This window comes from Protopterus annectens, chromosome 2.part0 (assembly GCF_019279795.1).
Source record: "Protopterus annectens isolate FY-2018-M chromosome 2.part0, PAN1.0, whole genome shotgun sequence".
Taxonomy (NCBI): Eukaryota; Metazoa; Chordata; order Ceratodontiformes; family Protopteridae; genus Protopterus; species Protopterus annectens.
Genome location: NC_056728.1, coordinates 726,316,346 through 726,333,537, shown reverse-complemented (window position 1 = coordinate 726,333,537; position 17,192 = coordinate 726,316,346). Strand labels below are relative to the sequence as shown.

General features: G+C 39.2%; 1 protein-coding gene and 1 non-coding gene across 2 annotated transcripts in view; one reads left to right on the top strand and one right to left on the bottom strand.

Annotated features, from left to right (window-relative positions):
• The window catches only part of RAD23B (RAD23 homolog B, nucleotide excision repair protein), a 1,748,186-nt gene that overhangs the window by 245,345 nt on the left and 1,485,649 nt on the right, over positions 1-17,192 (top strand). The gene's annotated exons all lie outside the window — the stretch shown is intronic.
• LOC122793827 lies at positions 11,397-11,498 on the bottom strand. Its single transcript, XR_006363555.1, has one exon. It is a non-coding gene; the product is annotated as a U6 spliceosomal RNA (small nuclear RNA).

The following is a 17,192-nucleotide window of genomic DNA, read 5'->3' as shown; positions in this document are numbered from 1 at the left end:
TTAGAACTGTAAAAAAGAAATACATCACAACATTAGAACTGTAGGAATGTACTCGACAGCATTAGAACTGTAAGAATGTGTACATCACAGCAGTAGAACTGTAAGGATGAAAACATCACAGAAGTAGAACTGCACAAGTGAATGAATTGTGGTATTACAACTATTAGAATAAGTGCACCACTTCATTAGAAGTTCTAGAATGACAGCATCACAGTTAGAAGTATAAGAATGAAAACATCACAGCATTACAAGTTTACAAATAAACACATAACACCATTAGGAACGTAGGAACCACAGCATTAATACCATATGAATGACATCATGCTGTGATGCACTCATTCTAACAGTTCTAATGCTGTTTATATTCATTCTTACAATTCTAATGCTATGAAGCCCTCATTCTTACAGTTCTAAGGTCGTATTGCACTCATTCTTAGAGATCTTATATATTCACTTCTGCAGTTCTAATGCTGTGATATAGTCATTCTTACAGTTCTAATGGTGTAATGTACTCATTTGAATGATTCTAATGCTGTTATTCACTCATTATTATTGTTCTAAAGCTGTCATATACTCATTGTTACATTTGTAATGCTGTGACACACTCATTCTAACAGTCACATGTTGTGATATACTAATTCTTACACTTCTAATGCAATTAATGTGTTCATCCACGTGGTTCTAATGCTGTGACTCATCATTATTATGGTTCTAATGATGTGATGCTTTTATTCATACAGTTCTAATCCTGTGATGTACTCATTCACACAGTTCAAATTCTGCAGTGTATTCTTTCATATGGTTCTAATGCTATTAAGTAATCATTCTTACAGCTCTTAAGCTGTGATGTATTTATTATTGCAGTTTTAATGCTGTGATGTGTTCATTCTTGCAGTTATAATGATGTGATGCTCTCTGTCTTGCATTTCTAATGCTGTGATGTATTAATTGTTACAGTTCTAATGTGGTGAAGTATTTATTCTTACAATTCTAATACTCATGTTTTTATTTTTATATTTCTAATGCCTTATTCCTCCTAACACTTCTAATGCTGTGTTCTATGTATTTTCCAGTTCCAAAGCCGTAATGCATTCATTCTTACAGTTCTAATACAGTGATGTATTCATTCTTATGGTTCTAGTGTTGTAATGCACAAATTGCAACAGTTCTAATGTTGTATTGTGCTCATTCTAACACTTCTAATGCTGTGATGAAGTCATTATTATATTTATAATACTGCAATGATTCCATTCTTATGGTTCTAATAATGTGATATAGTCATCCTTACAGTTCTTATGGTGTGATATACAGTAATGATTTAAATGTCAGGACCTGCTAGACTGAGTCCTGTAATAGGAAGACTGAATGGCAGAAAGAATGGACTTATATATGTTAAGTCCAAGATGCGATTTTTCAGAATATTCACTTTTCTCTGACATATGGCAGTCTCGGAGTTGGTATATATAGGTTTGGGGTGGAGGGTTTGCCCCCCCATGGAGTGGTGCATACTGTTCTAATGGTCTAGTAAACTCCTAACAAGTACAATAAAATCAAATAACAATGCTGGCGACTCACTATTTACCAATGCTGTAGGGAAAAAACGGAATTTGTTACCTTCTAATATAACAAAGATTACATCTTTGCCTCTTTTCAAACAAAATATTAAACTGCATTTCCAAAATCACTGGCTTTGTTCCTGTAGTAAACCTGATTAACTTTCCACTAGTACTACCTAAATTTAAAACTATCTCTCTTACTCCTTTCTCTTTTCTCTACTTGGCTTTCTGTTCTATCCCCCCTGCTTCTCTACCTGTTATCTACCTTAACTTGCTCTCTTATCCACAATCAATCCCTTCCTTTTCTCCCTTATTTTCTTCTTACTCTACTTTCCTTACCTCCAATCCTTGTTTACATTATCTGATAAGTATGTGTCAACTTGTATGTCATCTGGACTGTAATTGTATGTTATAGTAATTAACACAAGTAGTAGTACTTTACATTGAAGGGTTTGCATGTTTTTTGTTTTTTGCAAACTCTATTACTAACTCTGTTATTATTATTATTATTATTATTATTATTGTATGATGGTTTTTCTGTATGTATCTTACTTCTGTGGAGCTTTTCTCCCCGGGCCGCTACTGAAAATGGAAATATCTCCAGCTAGACTAGCCCGGTCAACAAATGTAAAATAAATAAAATAAAATAAAATAAAATAATGTATTAATTCGTATGATTCTAATAATGTTATTCACTCATTAATATGGTTCTAAAGCAGTTATATACTCATTCTTACATTTGTAATGCTGTGGCACACTCCTTCTAAGAGTCGTATGCCATGATGTATTAATTCTTGAATTCTAATGCCACAATGTATTCATTCACATAGTTCTAATGCTGTAATTCATGCACTATTACAGTTTTAATGATGTGAAGTTTTTATTCACATAGATCTAATTCTGCAATGCATTCAGTTTTTAAAGTCCTAATGCTGTGGTGTTTTCATTTTTGCACTTGTAATGCTGTGATGTACTCAGTCTTACATACCTAATGCTTTGATATACTCGTTCTTTCAGTTTTAATAATGTGATATATTTATTCTTACTGTTTTCATTTATGATGTATTCATTCTTGTAATTCTAATGCCATGTGCTCATTGTTATAGTTGTAACACTCTCATGTAGTCATTCTTACAGTGCTGATGCTGTGATGTACTTATTCATATAGTTCTAATGTCATGAGATACTCATGCTAACTGTTCTACTGCTGTGATGCACTTATTCATACAGTTCTAATGCTGTGATGCACTCATTCTTACAGTTCTAATGCTGTGATGCACTCATTCTTACAGCTCTAATGCTGTGATGCACTCATTCTTACAGCTCTAATGCTGTGATGCACTTATTCTTACGGTTCTGATGATGTGATGTACTCATTCTTACAGTTCTACTGCTGTGATGCATTCATTCTTACAGTTCTACTGCTGTGATGCACTCATTCTTACAGTTCTAATGCTGTGATGCACTCATTCTTACAGTTCTAATGCTGTGATGCATTCATTCTTACAGTTCTACTGCTGTGATGCACTTACGGTTCTGATGATGTGATGTACTCATTCTTACAGTTCTAATGCTGTGATGCACTCATTCTTACAGTTCTAATGCTGTGATGCACTCATTCTTACAGTTCTACTGCTGTGATGCACTCATTCTTACAGTTCTAATGCTGTGATGCACTTATTCTTACTGTTCTGATGATGTGATGTACTCATTCTTACAGTTCTACTGCTGTGATGCATTCATTCTTACAGTTCTAATGCTGTGATGCATTCATTCTTACAGTTCTACTGCTGTGATGCACTTACCGTTCTGATGATGTGATGTACTCATTCTTACAGTTCTACTGCTGTGATGCACTCATTCTTACAGTTCTAATGCTGTGATGCACTTACCGTTCTGATGATGTGATGTACTCATTCTTACAGTTCTACTACTGTGATGCATTCATTCTTACAGTTCTAATGCTGTGATGCACTTACGGTTCTGATGATGTGATGTACTCATTCTTACAGTTCTACTGCTGTGATGTATTCATTCTTACAGTTCTACTGCTGTGATGCACTCATTCTTACAGTTCTAATGCTGTGATGCACTCATTCTTACAGTTCTGATGATGTGATGTACTCATTCTTACAGTTCTGATGATGTGATGTACTCATTCTTACAGTTCTACTGCTGTGATGCACTCATTCTTACAGTTCTACTGCTGTGATGCACTCATTCTTACAGTTCTAATGCTGTGATGCACTTACCGTTCTGATGATGTGATGTACTCATTCTTACAGTTCTACTGCTGTGATGCACTCATTCTTACAGTTCTACTGCTGTGATGCACTCATTCTTACAGTTCTACTGCTGTGATGCACTCATTCTTACAGTTCTACTGCTGTGATGCACTCATTCTTACAGTTCTACTGCTGTGATGCACTTACGGTTCTGATGATGTGATGTACTCATTCTTACAGTTCTACTGCTGTGATGCACTCATTCTTACAGTTCTACTGCTGTGATGCACTCATTCTTACAGTTCTAATGCTGTGATGCACTTACCGTTCTGATGATGTGATGTACTCATTCTTACAGTTCTACTGCTGTGATGCACTCATTCTTACAGTTCTACTGCTGTGATGCATTCATTCTTACAGTTCTACTGCTGTGATGCACTCATTCTTACAGTTCTAATGCTGTGATGCACTTACCGTTCTGATGATGTGATGTACTCATTCTTACAGTTCTACTGCTGTGATGCATTCATTCTTACAGTTCTACTGCTGTGATGCACTCATTCTTACAGTTCTAATGCTGTGATGCACTTACCGTTCTGATGATGTGATGTACTCATTCTTACAGTTCTACTGCTGTGATGCACTTATTCTTACGGTTCTGATGATGTGATGTACTCATTCTTACAGTTCTACTGCTGTGATGCACTCATTCTTACAGTTCTAATGCTGTGATGCACTTACCGTTCTGATGATGTGATGTACTCATTCTTACAGTTCTACTGCTGTGATGCACTCATTCTTACAGTTCTACTGCTGTGATGCACTCATTCTTACAGTTCTAATGCTGTGATGCACTTACTGTTCTGATGATGTGATGTACTCATTCTTACAGTTCTAATGCTGTGATGCATTCATTCTTACAGTTCTACTGCTGTGATGCACTCATTCTTACAGTTCTAATGCTGTGATGCACTTACGGTTCTGATGATGTGATGTACTCATTCTTACAGTTCTACTGCTGTGATGCACTTACCGTTCTGATGATGTGATGTACTCATTCTTACAGTTCTACTGCTGTGATGCATTCATTCTTACAGTTCTACTGCTGTGATGCACTCATTCTTACAGTTCTAATGCTGTGATGCACTTACGGTTCTGATGATGTGATGTACTCATTCTTACAGTTCTACTGCTGTGATGCACTCATTCTTACAGTTCTGTGATGCACTCATTCTTACAGTTCTAATGCTGTGATGCACTTACAGTTCTGATGATGTGATGTACTCATTCTTACAGTTCTACTGCTGTGATGCACTTACCGTTCTGATGATGTGATGTACTCATTCTTACAGTTCTACTGCTGTGATGCACTCATTCTTACAGTTCTAATGCTGTGATGCATTCATTCTTACAGTTCTACTGCTGTGATGCACTCATTCTTACAGTTCTAATGCTGTGATGCACTTACCGTTCTGATGATGTGATGTACTCATTCTTACAGTTCTACTGCTGTGATGCACTCATTCTTACAGTTCTAATGCTGTGATGCACTTACCGTTCTGATGATGTGATGTACTCATTCTTACAGTTCTACTGCTGTGATGCACTTACCGTTCTGATGATGTGATGTACTCATTCTTACAGTTCTACTGCTGTGATGCACTCATTCTTACAGTTCTAATGCTGTGATGCACTTACCGTTCTGATGATGTGATGTACTCATTCTTACAGTTCTACTGCTGTGATGTATTCATTCTTACAGTTCTAATGCTGTGATGCACTTACCGTTCTGATGATGTGATGTACTCATTCTTACAGTTCTACTGCTGTGATGCACTCATTCTTACAGTTCTAATGCTGTGATGCACTTACCGTTCTGATGATGTGATGTACTCATTCTTACAGTTCTACTGCTGTGATGTATTCATTCTTACAGTTCTAATGCTGTGATGCACTTACGGTTCTGATGATGTGATGTACTCATTCTTACAGTTCTACTGCTGTGATGCACTTACCGTTCTGATGATGTGATGTACTCATTCTTACAGTTCTACTGCTGTGATGCACTCATTCTTACAGTTCTAATGCTGTGATGCACTTATTCTTACAGTTCTAATGCTGTGATGCACTTACGGTTCTGATGATGTGATGTACTCATTCTTACAGTTCTACTGCTGTGATGCACTTACCATCCTGATGATGTGATGTACTCATTCTTACAGTTCTACTGCTGTGATGCACTCATTCTTACAGTTCTAATGCTGTGATGCACTTACCGTTCTGATGATGTGATGTACTCATTCTTACAGTTCTAATGCTGTGATGCACTTACCGTTCTGATGATGTGATGTACTCATTCTTACAGTTCTACTGCTGTGATGCACTCATTCTTACAGTTCTACTGCTGTGATGCATTCATTCTTACAGTTCTACTGCTGTGATGCACTCATTCTTACAGTTCTAATGCTGTGATGCACTTACGGTTCTGATGATGTGATGTACTCATTCTTACAGTTCTACTGCTGTGATGCACTTACCGTTCTGATGATGTGATGTACTCATTCTTACAGTTCTAATGCTGTGATGCACTCATTCTTACAGTTCTAATGCTGTGATGCACTTACGGTTCTGATGATGTGATGTACTCATTCTTACAGTTCTACTGCTGTGATGCATTCATTCTTACAGTTCTACTGCTGTGATGCACTCATTCTTACAGTTCTAATGCTGTGATGCACTTACCGTTCTGATGATGTGATGTACTCATTCTTACAGTTCTACTGCTGTGATGCATTCATTCTTACAGTTCTAATGCTGTGATGCACTCATTCTTACAGTTCTAATGCTGTGATGCACTTACGGTTCTGATGATGTGATGTACTCATTCTTACAGTTCTACTGCTGTGATGCACTCATTCTTACAGTTCTACTGCTGTGATGCACTCATTCTTACAGTTCTAATGCTGTGATGCATTCATTCTTACAGTTCTACTGCTGTGATGCATTCATTCTTACAGTTCTACTGCTGTGATGCACTCATTCTTACAGTTCTACTGCTGTGATGCACTTACCGTTCTGATGATGTGATGTACTCATTCTTACAGTTCTACTGCTGTGATGCACTTACCGTTCTGATGATGTGATGTACTCATTCTTACAGTTCTACTGCTGTGATGCATTCATTCTTACAGTTCTACTGCTGTGATGCATTCATTCTTACAGTTCTACTGCTGTGATGCACTCATTCTTACAGTTCTAATGCTGTGATGCACTTACCGTTCTGATGATGTGATGTACTCATTCTTACAGTTCTAATGCTGTGATGCACTTACAGTTCTGATGATGTGATGTACTCATTCTTACAGTTCTAATGCTGTGATGCACTCATTCTTACAGTTCTGATGATGTGATGTACTCATTCTTACAGTTCTACTGCTGTGATGCACTCATTCTTACAGTTCTAATGCTGTGATGCACTTACCGTTCTGATGATGTGATGTACTCATTCTTACAGTTCTACTGCTGTGATGCATTCATTCTTACAGTTCTACTGCTGTGATGCACTCATTCTTACAGTTCTAATGCTGTGATGCACTTACTGTTCTGATGATGTGATGTACTCATTCTTACAGTTCTACTGCTGTGATGCATTCATTCTTACAGTTCTACTGCTGTGATGCACTCATTCTTACAGTTCTAATGCTGTGATGCACTTACTGTTCTGATGATGTGATGTACTCATTCTTACAGTTCTACTGCTGTGATGCATTCATTCTTACAGTTCTACTGCTGTGATGCACTCATTCTTACAGTTCTAATGCTGTGATGCACTTACTGTTCTGATGATGTGATGTACTCATTCTTACAGTTCTACTGCTGTGATGCATTCATTCTTACAGTTCTACTGCTGTGATGCACTCATTCTTACAGTTCTAATGCTGTGATGCACTTACCGTTCTGATGATGTGATGTACTCATTCTTACAGTTCTACTGCTGTGATGCACTCATTCTTACAGTTCTACTGCTGTGATGCACTCATTCTTACAGTTCTAATGCTGTGATGCACTCATTCTTACAGTTCTAATGCTGTGATGCAGTTATTCTTACAGTTATAATGCTGTGATGTATTCATTCTTACAGTTCTAATGCTGTGATGCATTCATTCTTACAGTTCTAATGCTGTGATGCACTTACGGTTCTGATGATGTGATGTACTCATTCTTACAGTTCTACTGCTGTGATGCACTCATTCTTACAGTTCTACTGCTGTGATGTATTCATTCTTACAGTTCTAATGCTGTGATGCATTCATTCTTACAGTTCTAATGCTGTGATGCACTTACGGTTCTGATGATGTGATGTACTCATTCTTACAGTTCTACTGCTGTGATGCATTCATTCTTACAGTTCTACTGCTGTGATGCACTCATTCTTACAGTTCTAATGCTGTGATGCACTTACGGTTCTGATTATATGATGTACTCATTCTTACAGTTCTACTGCTGTGATGCATTCATTCTTACAGTTCTAATGCTGTGATGCACTCATTCTTACAGTTCTAATGCTGTGATGCACTTACGGTATGAATCAGGGTTCATCACCGAGCCCACTGATGATGGACTACTTTAGCAAACAGGTCAGACGGGACAGATTAACAAAGCTGTTTTATGTAGATGATGTGGCATTACAGGCAGACTGAACAAGAACTTCAGCAAAGGACAGGGGAATGGAATGCAAAACTGAAAGCACATGGGATTAAATAAAGTACAGATAAGATAGTTGAAAGTGCAGCAAACAGGGGAATCAAAAGAATATGAGAATTGAGATAGGAGGGAAAATAGTGGAACAGGTTAACAGCTTCAAGAATCTGGGAGGGTGGCTGAGAGGGCAAGTCTGAATGAAGAGGTCAAAGCTAGAATCAGTGGAGTTGCAGCCACCTGGCACAGAGTGTCCGGGGTAGTGTATGAAAGAATAATGCCAAAGAAGTTGAAAGCAAGGTGTACAAAACAGTGGTGTGACCAGTACTACTGCATGGTACAGAAACCTGGGCAGTAAGGGCAAAACAGCTGAGGAAGCTAGAGGTGATGGAGATGAAGTGCCTGAGATGGGTAGTAGGGTGCACACCGTGGGACAGATGAAGAAATAAGGACATCTGAACAGAAGTCAGAGTAGTGGGTTTGGGTACATGTGCAGAAAAGAAGTAGGAAACAATCTGATGAAGAAGATTTGGGACAGACAGGAAGACGGCAAGAGGAAATTAGGGCACCCAGCAAAGAGATTGCTGGATTGTGTGAGAGAAGACTTGCAACAGTCAGGTATGAGTGTCAAAGAAGATAGGAGAATGGTATTGAATTCAGAGAGTTGGCGACAGGTGACACAACACCCCAACCCCATGTAGAAAATGGGAAAGGGGAGAATTGATGATGATGATTAGAGTTTCAGTCTCCTTGATGCTAGACCTGTTGCTCTATTAAACTTTTTAACTAAGTCCAAGTAATACTTTAAACATTTTCCCTGGGGTCATCTAGTTTTCCTGCTGGCTTTGCCCAAACACTTCACCCACCTGCACACCCCCTTCCTCTCAACTGTCTATCCCTGATTTTACAGGACTCTCCTGCTGTTTCTTTTTATAAGTGCCCTGTCCGTCATAGCTCATGTATTGTTGCAGTCAGTGAATAATGCTAGAGATTAGAGTTTCATTTTTTTATTATTTTTTACACTGAGTAATTAATGTAGTGTAGTAGGTTAATGCTGCATTCTTTGTCATGGAGGCAAGGTATGAAACTTCTCCCTCTTTTATTTTACATTTTTAATAAAAGACATACATAGCACCTTAGAGCATCTGAAACATCCCTGGTGTCTAGTGATAGCATAGGTTCATAGGTTCATAGGTTGGTACTAGGCTATCAGCCCTAGGGCCTATACAAGCCTAGCCATAACAATTCCCTGGCTATTTCTTCCCACACTATTTACTTCCTTGGACCCCTGTCTAGCAGGGTGACTAACGTGATCCCCGGGGTGAATTTCCTTTCTCCCATCCAATCGTCAAGGTTCCTTTTGAAGAGGACCAAAGAGGCACTCTGCTTGACATGTATGGGCAATCTATTCCAGAGTCTGGGGAGTCTCTGGGTCAGGAACCTATCCCTCCAGCATGTTTTGTTTATTGTGATGACAAGGTTTAGATCCCTGGAGCGTGTGGCTCTGAGGGATTGGGATTTCTTTAAGTGTAGCATGTCCAGCAGCTCTGGGTTTGACATGGCCTTGCATGTTAAGCAAAGATCGCCTCTGAGTAGACGATATGCGACAGAGTATAGCTGGAGTTTTTTAAGGCGGTCAGCGTAGGGCATCTGCTTTAGGCCTGTGATTCTTTTAGTGAGGTATTTCTGTGGAGGAGTTAGCTGCAAAGATACAGGGTTTGAATTTGAAGTGCCTTCGGGCATACTATCTACAGTATCTCTGGTGTCTAGTGCTCCCTCTGCTCCATATATTTTGTGTTGCAAAACTTAGGTTTTATTAGTTAAGTGCCTTTAAGGCATGATATAAAGACATTCCTGGTATCTAGTGTTTTCCTCACCAATGTAGCAGGATTTGCTTGTAAGTCTAGCACAGTATAGAGGCAGAACAGCCCCCCCACACACACACAGATGCACATACACACACACACACACACACACACACACACACACACACACACAAACAAAAGCATACACACCATAGCACACATGCATACAGCCCCACCACCTGATTGCACTCATAGACACACTCAGACTTTCACAGATATACACAGACACACACACACATACACACACACACACACACACACACACACACACACACACACACACACACACACACACACCTGCCCTACCTATCGCCTAACACCCCTACTGTGACCTCCCAGAGAGACAGGCATTCTCTCGCTCACACACACACACACACACACACACACACACACACACACACACACACACACAAACTCACTTTATACCATTTATGCCTCTACATACAGTCACACATGCAGCCACACATATGCATACACTCCCCAACACTACCTGTCCGTTAAACTTCCTGGCATTTATCTCTGACACAATCAGGTGAACACAAGCTTTTAGTCATGCTAATTAACGTGGGTGGTGGATGTATCTTACCGCACTTATCTTACTCCTTAATTTTTTAGCTCAGATTTGTGCACTCAGACTATGTCATTTTGCTTCTGTAACTGTACTTCCTTTCTGCAATTTTAAACAATGGTTTGCTTATCTACATAGTTTACTATATTTTCAGATCTTGAATACAGAATATTTTATAATTTTGTTTTGTTTTAAAATATCCATTCTAATCTATGTACGTTGTACTAAAACAACCCTGCTTTTGGGATTTGCTTGTGCCTTTGGCCAAAGTCATAAGTAAAAATGATCTTGTACCACTCTACCAAGCCAGACAACAAATATAAAAATTAAAAAAAAGAGTGCCAGCGTAACATATCTTGGACCCCCACCCCACACGCACATTTCAGGATTCAGAAGAAATTAAGAATTTACTTTTAAGTGGATGCCCATTTGAGTATTTATTACCAATGGCTGAAGCTTATTTCATTGTAGCCACATAATCCTCTTTAACATTCAAGTTCTATTTGCATGTCATCCTTGCACAGGGGGCCATGCTAATCTTCTCCGTATCATTCCAATTTAGTATATGCGCTGCCAAAGCAAGCACAAGGTACTCATTGCCATGGTATCGTGTAACAGGCAGATTACACACTATTAATTTCAAAACATGAAATTGTGACACTTGAGAGACATGTATGTGTACAGTACAGACACTAACCAGCAGTTATGCCTTGATTGGCAGGCATGGGAATAGAACCCAATAGCAGTGACTTTGACTGCAGCAACTTTTAACAGACACTCCAATCATACAGCCATACCAGGACTACACATATTATTTCTGACTCCACATTGATGAGTTTACACATTCCTGCTAATGATTTTAACAGTCTGAGAAATCTAAACACAGAGTTATCTAGTCATAATATGGGCTACCTCACCCATTTATCTGTATTTCCTGTGGAGAAAGAATTTGTGAGTATTATATGACTGCTACTGTAATATTTAGTGCTACCTAGTACTGGACTCAAACCCTGGTCTGTGTGTGTGCACTGTCATACTGCCAGGGAATTACAGAAACTGTCTTGTATCATTATTACAGTGACTACCTTATAGTCCTGAAATCACAGAGCAATAATGTTACTGATTTTTGGGACTAGAAAGTGGAGGGGAAAAATAAACCAAACCTTAATTTATAACTCCATATCTAGTTTCAACTAACATATAGCCAGGTGATTCACCTCACAGGACTTTACCTGGTCCATTAAAAATTGTTGCTTCATTAGTGCAAGGTGAGGAAAACATTTTTTAGAACGGGTTTTTGGAAAGCTATTAACATATCGTTAATCAAGACTTCAGCAGCTGTACAATGTCATATCAGGTACAACCCATTTGTTCACCATCATTCATGTGACACCACAAAAGGCTGCTTAAAGACAAAGTAGCATAAATAACAATAATGGCCAAAGAAAATGCCAGAATAATGGCAACTAAGTAAGAAGCAGCTACAGACAGCATCTCACTGTCACTTGCTATGCTTCTCCATTTATTCAAATTGTAAGGATGAGTACATCACAGCATTACAACTGTTAGAATGAGCACATCACAACACTAGAACTGTAAGAATGACTACATTACAGCATTAGAACTGTAAGAATGAGTGCATCACACATTAGAACTGTAGGAATGACTACATCACAACATTAGAACTGTAAGAATGAATACATCACTCCAACAGAACTGTAAGAATGACTGAAACAAAACATTAGAACCATAAAAATGAATTCATTACAATATTAGAAGTATAAGAATGAATACAACACAGCATTAGAACTGTAAGAACAAATGCATCCCAGTATTGGAACACTAAGAAGGAGTTAATCACTGCATTAGAACTGTAGGAATGACTACATCACAACATTAGAACTATAAGAATTTATTTTTGACTGGGAAAATCCAAATGTATGCATATCCATTTTCAGGGGAGGCCCAGGGAGAAATGCTCCACAGTAAAATTCAGACAAGAGATTCAGGTTTAACAGGATTGTATAGAATGCACACAAACATAATGAAACCATGACCACATTAGAACTGTAAACATCAGAACTACAAGAATATCTCATGGCATTAGAACTGTTACAATGAATACATCACAGCATCAGAACTGTATGACATTGTGACTTAAGAACTGTAAGAATGAGTACCTCATAGCATCAAAACTGTAAGAATGAATACAAGAAAGCATTAGTACTGTAAGGACAAATACATCACAGCATTAAAACTGTAAGAATGAATACATCATAGCATTATAGCCATAAAGAGTGAATCACAGCATTACCATTAGAGCCATATGAATGAATACATCAAAGAATTACATCATGTCATTAAAACTATAAGAAGCATGCATTATGGCATTATAGCTGTAAGAATGTATGTCACATGGCATTAGAACTGTAAGAACGACTTCATCACCTTTTTTAGGTAAAGCCATGAGGTCAAAACTACCAACATGAAAATTTCATCAAAATGCAAATTAAAGGTCATGCTGCTAAATGCTAGGAGTCTAAACTTGAAACTGCGCTCATTGCAAGTATTTCTAACCCTGGAAGATGCTGACATTTGTGTAGTCACACAAGCCTGGTACAAAGCTGCAGAGAGCACCCCAGCCATAGCAGGTTACTCATCCTATCATACATTCAGACCCCAAACATGGGCAACAAAGCAAAAGGAGGTGGAGCTGCAATATATTTATTTATTATTTTATTTTACATTTGTTGACCGGGATTGTCCGACTGAGCTGAAGAGCCCTTTTTCAGTGGAGGCTCGGGGAGAAAAGCTCCAACATATTATACAGTGTTCATTATACATTAGCATTAAACAGCAATGTTACAGGATTATTACAAGGCATTAAGTAGCAATACAATGTTATACAGTGTCAATAATCAGGAGTATAGCATAACTATTTCAGGATGTATAAAAAGAAATATGTCATTAAGATATAGTTTTTGGGGCAAGTGGTTACAAAAACCCAGTTTTATCATAATGTAGTTGCATGAAGGCAAGACAATTACAATAGAATGTTTCTCTGAGGCGATTTGCTTAATAGATTTTAGAAGACAGTAGAAAGAGTAGTCAAGGAAGATTAAAGAGAGCTAGTGAGAAGAGTGAGTTAAGGGCAGAAAGTAGATTAAGGTATGAGAAGTAGGGTATGTTTAAGGAGGGAGAGTGCAGTGGCAGGGCCAGTGACTTTTAAAGTGCTCTTTGGTGGCTGTCTTAAATTGTTTAAGATATGTAAGGGTCCTGATTTCTAGTGGGAGCCTATTCCAGGCAATAGTGGGGTGATAGCTGAACATGTTGCATCCAAATATTTACTCTTGGGTTTGTAGATTTGTAGTAGGTCTTTGTTAGAGCTTCGGAGAGGTCTGGAGGGAGAATAATGGGAGATGAGAGGGGATAGTGCTGGGCAATAGGAAGGCTGGTATAGGATAGAATGGATGATCTGGAGCTGAGAGAGAAGAAGCTGGTGGGGTAATTCAAGCCAGTTTAGGAGTTTTAGAGAGAGACAGTGATGAGATTTGTAGGTTTGTTGGGCAGCAAATCTAGCTACCTTGTTGCAGGTGGATTCGAGTTTGGTCAGGAGTGCTGAGTTAAAATTTGTGAGAATTTGAGAATTGTACATTAGACTGGGTAGAAGGTAGGTAAGAGAGAGTGTAATTTTGGCTTCAGAGGTAAGGAATTTCTTGTTACGGTAAAGGAGACCTAGTTTTGAATGAGTCTTTTTGATGCAGTTATTAACATGCAAGTCAAATTTAAGTTGATCGTCAATGGTTACGCCTAAGAGCTTAGTGCTGGATTCTACCTGAATGGGAGTGTTATTAAGGGACTGCATGGAGAAGGAGGGTTTAATATTGTTGAACTTTTTAGGCAGGAAGAGTAACAGCTTTTTTTTTTTTTTACGGTTAAGAATGAGCTGATTGTTGGACAGCCATGTTTCAACTAAGTTAAAAGATGCCTGAGTAGCTGAGAAGAGCTTAGAGGGAGAGTTGGCTGTGGTGATAACTATAGAGTCATCTGCATATTGCACTAAAGATGACTTAGGACAGGAGGTATAGAGCTGATTAGTAAAGATATTAAAAAGTAAAGGCCCTAGGATAGACCCTTGAGGTACACCCATTTTTACAGGGAGAGGAGGGGAGAGTGCAGAGTGCCATCTCACTGATTGAGCTCTATCAGTGAGATAGCTTTAGAACCATGCAACAGTATCAGAGGAGAAGTTGAAGTTATGCAGTTTGTGCAGCAAAAGAGAGTGTGAGACAGTGTTGAAAGCTTTTGAGAGGTCCAAGAATAGGCATGAAATAAGTTTATGGTTGTCCATGGCTATAGAGACAGTTTTGATGTTATATATAATAGAAATACACACCTCCAAAAACAGTATGACACACAGGAGACACTCCAGGTGAAGTTAACCATTGACAGGACCCCCATTCAAATCATAGCTTGCTACGGGCCCCCTACTTTAACTCAAGATGCCCACTCCACCTATCTGGACCATTTCAAATCTACCAACAGTCAACCCTTTATCCTGATCTTGGGTGACTTTAACTATCCAACCATAGATTGGAATAACTACTCATGCCAAGACACAAATGTTCAGAGATTTATTGATTTCATCAATGCAAATGCCTTGGACCAGCTGGTTGACACTCCCCACAACAGGTGAAAATATCTTGGACTTAGTATTAACCAACATGAGTAGCCACTGAAGCATCCCTATAGTGTCATCCTTGCTGGTAAGATCCGACCACAAAGTGGTCACTTTTGAAGTCACCATCTCCCCCAACCACCCCCTAGATAGGATCAAACAAAAAAAACTTCTCGAAAACTGACTACAACATCCTAAGGGAAGGTATAAACAGCTTCACAGCTCCCTCCCCCTCCATAGGAACTGGCACACATGTCCAAACCTACACCAAAGTTTTATATGAGCACTTATATAGCTGCATGGAATCAGGAATACCAGACAGGCCAAAATCATCCTCTTCAATGAAGAGTAAACCTGTCTGGTGGACATCTGCAATAAATAAACTCTATAATAAAAGGAAAAAAACTCCTGTCCAAAACCACGAAGGAGAAGGTGCCTAACTGGAAGCAATCTCTTCTGCACAAGCAAATAAGAGCACTAGTAGAATCCTCCAAAGCAAACTTTGAGTCCAAACTGGCCACATTTACTAAAGACAATCACAAAGCTTTCTTCACATATGTCTGCAATCTCAAGGGAAGCACCCAGATCCGCCCAGAATTGGTGGTCAAGGACACCACATACACAAACGCTGTAGATATAGCTGACCTGCTGCCAGACAGGTTCAGTGAAAACTTCACCCCTCCCCCATCAGTAAATCATGACATCCCCAGCACCTACCCCCTCCCCTTATCTCTAGGGAGCAAGTCATCACTGCCCTCTCAAAGGCAAAAAAATACAGCCTCCATGGGACCAGATAACATCCCAGGTTGCATCCTACATGAACTCAGACAGGAACTTGCAGCACCATTAGGCACCCTGTTCAACCAAAGCCTGAGTACTGGCTTCGTCCCAGCCAAGAGGAGGACAACCACTGTCATCCCTTTGCACAAAGTTGGAGCATCCACTGATCCAGGAAATTATAGACCCATCAGCCTAACTAGCCTGATTTGCAAGGCCATGGAGCAGATTATCATGGACCTCATTAACAAGGACATTGGCAACCTCCAAACACTTTGGTTTCATCAGGGGGAGGTCATGCCCATTAAATCTGGTCACCTTCTTTAAGACAGTCACGGAAGCCATGGAGGAGGGGAAGACTGTGCACACCATCTACCTTGACCTGGCTAAAGCCTTCGATACTATTCCCCACTCGGGTATAATAGATAAACTCTCTCAACTAGGCATAAATCCATATGTTACCAGATGGGTAGCAAATTAGCTCAATGATAGAACCCACCTAGTCAAAATTGGGGAAGCCACCTCAAGCAGTCAACCCCTAATGAGTGGCGTACCCCAGGGATCAATCTTGGGGCTTTTGTTGTTTGGGATATACTTTTCTGAGGTGCAGGCCAAAACCAGTGGACTATGGCTGACCAAATTTACAGATGACTGTAAGCTGGGCACTATCATCAGTTCCCCTAGTAATGTGGACATCGAGGGTCTCACCCATACATATTACTGGTGCCAGAAACATGGCTTTAAACTGAATGCCAACAAATGCATCATCGTCCACTTTGGGGAGAGTAACATCCTCAAACATTATCACATTAATAACAAGGTCCT